Source organism: Ictalurus punctatus, chromosome 27, assembly GCF_001660625.3.
Source record: "Ictalurus punctatus breed USDA103 chromosome 27, Coco_2.0, whole genome shotgun sequence".
Lineage (NCBI taxonomy): Eukaryota > Metazoa > Chordata > Actinopteri > Siluriformes > Ictaluridae > Ictalurus > Ictalurus punctatus.
The window spans coordinates 6334763-6341555 of record NC_030442.2 but is presented as its reverse complement, the minus strand read 5'-3'; the positions used below and the strand labels follow the sequence as shown (position 1 = coordinate 6341555).

Genomic DNA, 6793 nt, shown 5'->3' with positions numbered 1-6793 from the left:
ACCAGCAAAGATCAAAGTTATCACCGATTATCAGCGTATATCAGTAGGGATCTTTAACAATTGGCCTTAGACAGTGTTTACCAGTATAATCCATTATACTGTATACATTTTACTGCCCAGTATCATGTGTATTAGCTTTTATGGACAATTGCCAGCATTTATCTGGCATCATTAACATTGTAAGCCATATAATCATTTGCCAGCTGTGATCAGTTTTTAAAATCAGCATTTATGGGAATTTAAAAGCTGTAAACAATACATAGGATACAATATTTAATAGCATGCGCAGGCCATAGCTGGCAAGTTGGTCGGGATTATAAAGGGTTATGTGGTTGGAGAAGTGTGGCTGATAGGCTGTTGCGCAGCGTCGAGGGAGCCATGAAACTCTGTCTGAGCGCTGATTGGCTCCCTCGACGCTGCGCAACAGCCAATCAGCGCTCAGACAGAGTTTCATGGCTGAACTGGGCATTTCAGTAGAAACGGTCCCCAAAGGAAATTATGTATCAAAAACTAGATAAAATGATATACAATCATTTCAATAGAAATGATGTAGGGGTTTATCATTTCTTGCTATTAAAAGATCTTTCTGTTCTGGATCATTAATTCACAGATAATTAGCTCAGTAAAGCACATGCTGTATTCTATCCACTATACTTTTCATTCGAGACTGAGGTATTTGGTACACATTATTTATCTGTCTCTAAACATGCAGTGCTCTTCAAGATTCTTTTGTATTGTAGTTAATTTTATAATATTTTTGGTGATAACAGTATAAGGTTATTACAATATTAAGTATAATTATATGCTGTGCTTGCTATGCCAGTGCATATACATTTAAATCATACAAAGATGTACAAAATATGCCTATAAGTTTTAGGCCATGGAAAATACACACCTGAGTTTCCTCATGGAAACCTATTATAGTAGAAGATAATAAATTTGACAATGACATTATGTCAAATGTTGTGCATCTCCATCTACCTTTATAAATTAAATGTGTAATATTGTCATTTACATTGTCATTTATCCTTTGCATTGCAATTTTACCACTGACTTAGAGTTTAATTTAAAGAGAAGTCACAATAAAAGTCCATATCAATCTCTGTAGCATCTTTTAAATAATATTGCCTTTTCCAATTTTGAAAATAATTTTTTGTTGTTGACCAATACATACAGTCATGGGAAAAAGAAAGTACTCCTTCAATTCTATGTTTATTTATCAGGGCCTAAAGAACAATTGTGTGGCTCTCACCAACTTCTATAAACAAGCAAATAACCGCAGGTGACAACAACAACAAAAAAACAGATTTTAATACGTAGTTTTCTTTTCCCTCCAAAAGTAAACCAACATTTAGAAACCACATGAAGAAAAATAAGTACACCCTTCTTACTTCCACAATCATTAAGAGAGTAATTAGCAGCCAGGCATTGCTAATAAAATGCACAAGATTTAGCTAATCATTAATTAATCAAAAAGTTTACAAGCGTACATCCCCAGCCTGCAGTCCACACCACTGAGTTTGGCAGTGCTGAACTTAATACTGCTCGTCATACAAGCTAATATTGGACAAGAAAAAAGCGCTTACAATCCCCTCCAAAAGTACTGGAACAGCAAGGCCAATTCTATTGTTTTTGCTATACATTGCAGACATTTGGGTTTGAGATCAAAAGATGAATATGAGACAGTATTTCAGAATTTCAGCTTTAAGTTCATCATATTTATATGTGTTAAACAACTTAGAACATGGCACCTTTTGTATCAGACCACCCAATTTTTTGGCATGCAAACATTTTTGCAAGCATGTGACAGGCAAACTGTTGTATTAGCTGTGCCTCATACTTGTCTAATGGCTCTGATTGATTTTCCCTCTTTTCTCAGCTTTACAACAGCTTGCTTTTCTCCCATAAACAGCTATCTGATCAGTATTTTTGCTCGCCTACAAATTGGGTGAAGAAGATTATTCTAAAACACCTTGTCTTGGATATAATTATTGTCTGTAAACATCTACAAAAAATGAGCCATTTAAATTTTGAGGCTGCTCAATTACCTTTAGTTGTACAGTTTTGAAACTCCTTTTAACAGTTTTTTTTTCTGCAATTCCTGCAAATGCTGCAATTTCTGGCCACATTTTGTAATGCTACAGTAATGTGTGTGTATTTTCCTGTGTGGTAGGTGATTGTTGACTAATCCTAACGGTTTTAAAGCTTGCACACAAGCATCCTAACTTACAGCAGGTCTATCTTTGGTGCCATATCAGAGGCTTTGGTAAACAAGTGTTAGAAGTGTTCATTTATTGTCTTCTCTTGCATTCTTTTTTTCAAACAGAATGAGCCACAGCATCCAACATCCCAACACTGTTGTTGAAGCTGCAGGTTTTTGTTTTCACACTCCAACTCCCCCATTATGTTTTCAGCAATCAGAACAAGCACAGTGTTCTACTTGAGGAATTTTTCATGAAAACTATTGGCCTCAGGTGATGTGTCTGCTGTGCTGCAGGATAATATTCAAAGCAGTATGCACAGACATGAGAACTGCATGTATAGCAGGGGTCCAAACAGTTCATCTGGTGGGGAAAGAGGCTTCAAAGAGGTGAAACTGTGTTGATTTTTGATGTGCTGTGATGTGCTGAATGATCCAGCATTACATATCTGAGTGGCAAAAGTATGTGAACCTCTAGGATTAGCAGTTAATTTTAAGGTGAAAGTAGAGTCAGGTGATTTCAATCAATGCAATGACAATAAGGTGAAAGTGAGCGCTCTGTTTTATTTCAAGTGAAACATGTGAAACATGATGGTGGTAGGATCGTGGTTTGGGCCTGTTTTGCTGCATCTGGGCGTGGAGGACTCGCCATCATTGATGGAACAATGAATTCTGAATTATTCCTGAATATAATATTCGATCATTTTCCTCAATAAATAACTTACCAAGTATAATATTTTTGTCTCTGCACAAGGGGGTCACACCAGATACTGAAAGAAAAGGTTCACATACTTTTGCCACTCACAGATATGTATTATTGGATCAGTTTCCTCAATAAATAAATAATCAAGTATAAAATTTTCATCTCATTTGTTTAAATTGGGTTCTCTTTATCTACTTTTAGGACTTGTGTTAATATCTGATCATTTTTCAGGTCATATTCATGCAGAAATATACAAAAATCTGAAGGGTTCACAAACTTTCAAGCATCAGTGTACATTCAAAAAAAAAAAATTTATCAGAAAATGATACCTCTTTCACCTTACGACAAAATTAAATCATGTAACTGCTACATCAATTATCTTTTTCAACATGATGTTTTTTTTTATGTTTTATGTCATATTATGCAAAATTGTAGAAAATTCGAGCAACACTGTACATGTATGGCCTAATTACTTGTCTAACTCGAAATAGACTTACGCCATGTATTAAATGTGCATAGGCAACCGCTGTATGGCCATGGATAGCAATAACTGCCCCTAAAAACACTGCCTAAAATGCTTCCGCAACAAATTCCTGCTGGTTAGTTGCAATTTCCATTCTTTACACTGCCACATTCACAATCCTAAAAAGAAGAATAAGAAAGTATTATTAGATACCATATTTAACAAATGACAAATAGCATAACATTTTCTTGTGTTTCCCTGTTTTCCCCTTCCCCATGTTTTCTCTCCCTTGTGTTTCTGTGTGTGTATGTGTGTATGTGTGTGTGGGCGTGGCGCTCCACTTCTCTTGGAACTGGCATAAAGTTCGCATGTCGTTGGATGTTCGATCTTCGCAAATTAAGGGACTGTGTCAAAAGTTACATACAACATTGCTATACACGTTTCTAACTTTAATAGCATTTGAAGTCACAAAAGCAACTGTAAAGTGTTCATGAAGATGTCAGCTATGATGCACACCTTTTAGTATTTTTTATGTTTATTAAAATAAACTGTCAATCATATCTAAGCATTGTGATTTTTAAAATATACCATAATTTAGAACATGGCAAAGCTCAATAGCATTTGAAGAAAATACAGTCAGAAAAGCAACTGTACAGTGTTCATGTAGGTGTCAGGTATGATGCACACCTTTTAGCTTTTTGATATTTGTTGACAACTCCATTCAACTCACCTTTCCCTCACACTCTCACCCCCTTCCGCTCGTTAATAAAACCCGTTTCATCTTGGATCCCTGTGTGTGTGTTCTGCTTTTGGGTCCCCCTGTCCCTGTGCCCTTAACAAGTGCACCACTTCTTTTAGCGTCAGAATCAGTGGTCAGACTAAACAGAAATAAAATTTGCCCGATGGTAATGTGAATTCATTGAAAGGAAAAAGAAAACAGGATGTTAAAGGACATGGGCTGTAAAATCTGATTGGCTGAGCCTTGTGTAAAGCTATTGTAAAATCCTCACACACCTGTGACCACATCACAATAATTGAATTTTGTATTATACAGTTTGTTTTAACAGTTATTTACAGTCGACTAATTTGATTAAACAAGAATGGTTAAAGAAGAATAAAGGTAACGTTTTGGAATGGAAAGTCAAAATAAAAATTTTGTGGAAGGACCTGAAGCAAGCAGTTCATGTGAGGAAACCCACCAACATCCCAGAGTTGAAGCTGTTCTGTACTGTTCTGTAATGGGCTAAAATTCCTCCAAGCCAATGGATATTAAATTATTTATCCCTAATCTATTTCCCTCAACAGTAAGACCCGGAAGAGAACCAATTACAGGTTTATATATCATTTCATTTTTAATAAGATTAAGTCATTTTGGGGAAATACAGCAAACAAGTTTTAAATATTCTTTCTGACATACATTTATCCCAAAGATATTAATGAATTCAATGTAACTATAAAGATCACCCGAAGGATTTAATAGGTCTATAAAAAAATAAATCCTTTGTTAAATCAATAATATATGTTGATTGTTCCATTTAACAAATGAGTAAGGAGAACAATTGTTTGTAGGCTAATTTCCATGCATCTAAAGCTTGCTTTTGAAAGTTGGACAGTTTAATTGGATCTTTAGTAGATTTAAAATCACAAGCAAGTATAAATTTAATTTCACCACCTCTATTTAAGATTAAATTGAAGATAAAGAACTATGCAGAATCATTCCTCCAAGACAGTACTTGATGACTGTGCTGATTAGGGGTAACACAGAACAGGTGTGAGTGTTCAGTGAGACATGTGACAAGGCCATGTGACATGCAGGGGCTGATGGGTATTAAAGCACCGATTTCAGCATAACCCTGACACCAATGATTAGTGAAAAAGTTTAGCTACTGCAATTTGGATTAATCGGTATACTAGAGAAACTAGGTTTATTCCCATTTGCAGTTCAGTTAAATTACAGATTGTAGATTATGTAGATTAGTCTTCAGTGCATGTGGAACAGATGCCATTCTCATAGGCAGTCACTGCATGGGATCTCTGGATCAGAAATGCAGCCTTCAACTGTGGAACTAGACATCAAAACAACACAGTCATATTTACAGTAGACACATTAAACATAACCACAGAATTTCACAAAACTGTACTCACTAAGGAACCTCTCTGCAGTTGTAAGCAATCTTTGTGTCCAAAGTGGTTTGTAGCATGTTGAGTGAGGAATGACTGCATGTAGTCCTGTTAACAAAGAGTAAAACATAACTTTGAAAGAATAGTGTTATTTTCATAGCCATAATTCTTAGAAGGGACACATGTTTAGTAATAGCATCATATAATTAAAGGCAAAAAAATTACATACACCTAGGTTAAAAATATTCAACCTCAGTTTATCACATTACCATACATTTCTTCTGACAAGTTGATTGTCATCTACTTGGCATCTACTTTATTCACATCAGAGGTCATTTTAAAACAATTGATTAGATGCAGATTTATTTCAGCTTTAATTCATTACATCAGAATCGTAGTGGGCAAAATGTTTACATACACCAAGCTGACTGTCTCTTTAAACAGTCTGGATGGTTCTAGAAATTAATGTACTGACTGGAAACTTCTGAGTGGTCAATTGTCAAAATTAGGAGTTAATTGGGAGGGCATATTTGGCTGTGAAAGTTTAGAGACACTGCCCTTTGCTCTTGATACCAAAAATCCACTCAACTCAGCCAACACCTCAAAAAAACAAAACAAAACTCTGGTTCCTCCCTAGGAGCAATTTCCAAATGACTGAAGATACCACAAGCATTTGTACAAACAGCTGTTTGCAAATATAGAAATCTTGGGACCACACAGACACTGCGTCATTCAAGAAAGAGCCACAAATTAACTCCCAGTGAGGAGCCTACTTTGGTCCAAAAGGTTCAACTGGACCCCAAAACAACAACAAAAGAACTGGTGAACAAAAGTATTTGCAGCCTCCATTACGTGAGTTCTACATCATGACCTGAAAGGCTATCGTTCAATAAAGAAACCCCTTCTCTAAAACCATTAAAAGGCATAAAGAAGCCAGACTGAAATTTACAAGTGCGCAAAAGCCTTTTGAAGTAGTGTGAGGCAGGGCTTTTAATCCAAAGAACACCATCCCAACTGTGAAGCATGGGGGCGGCAGCATCATGTTGTACGAGAGTTTTGCTGGTAAGGGAATGGTGCACTTCATAAAATAGATGGCATAATAAGGAAAGAAGATTCTCTAGAAATACTGAAGCAAAACCTCAAGACATCATCCAGAAGGTTCAAACTTGGTTGAAACTGGGAATTCCACCAGAACAATGACCCTAAGCATACCTCCAAAGTGGTAACAAAATGGATTAAAGACAACAAAGTAAAAATATTGGAGTAGTCATCACACAGCCCTTACCTGAATCCCATAGAATATTTG

At 36.0% G+C, this 6793-nt stretch overlaps 1 long non-coding RNA gene across 1 annotated transcript; it reads right to left on the bottom strand.

The window, feature by feature from the left end:
* Nucleotides 1-3798: 3798 nt before the first annotated feature.
* Nucleotides 3799-5599, bottom strand: LOC108259610 (uncharacterized). Its single transcript, XR_001810955.3, has 2 exons — nucleotides 5512-5599; nucleotides 3799-5432 (listed from the first exon to the last, which is right to left on the bottom strand). It is a non-coding gene; the product is annotated as an uncharacterized LOC108259610 (long non-coding RNA).
* Between the last annotated feature and the right edge of the window lie 1194 nt (nucleotides 5600-6793).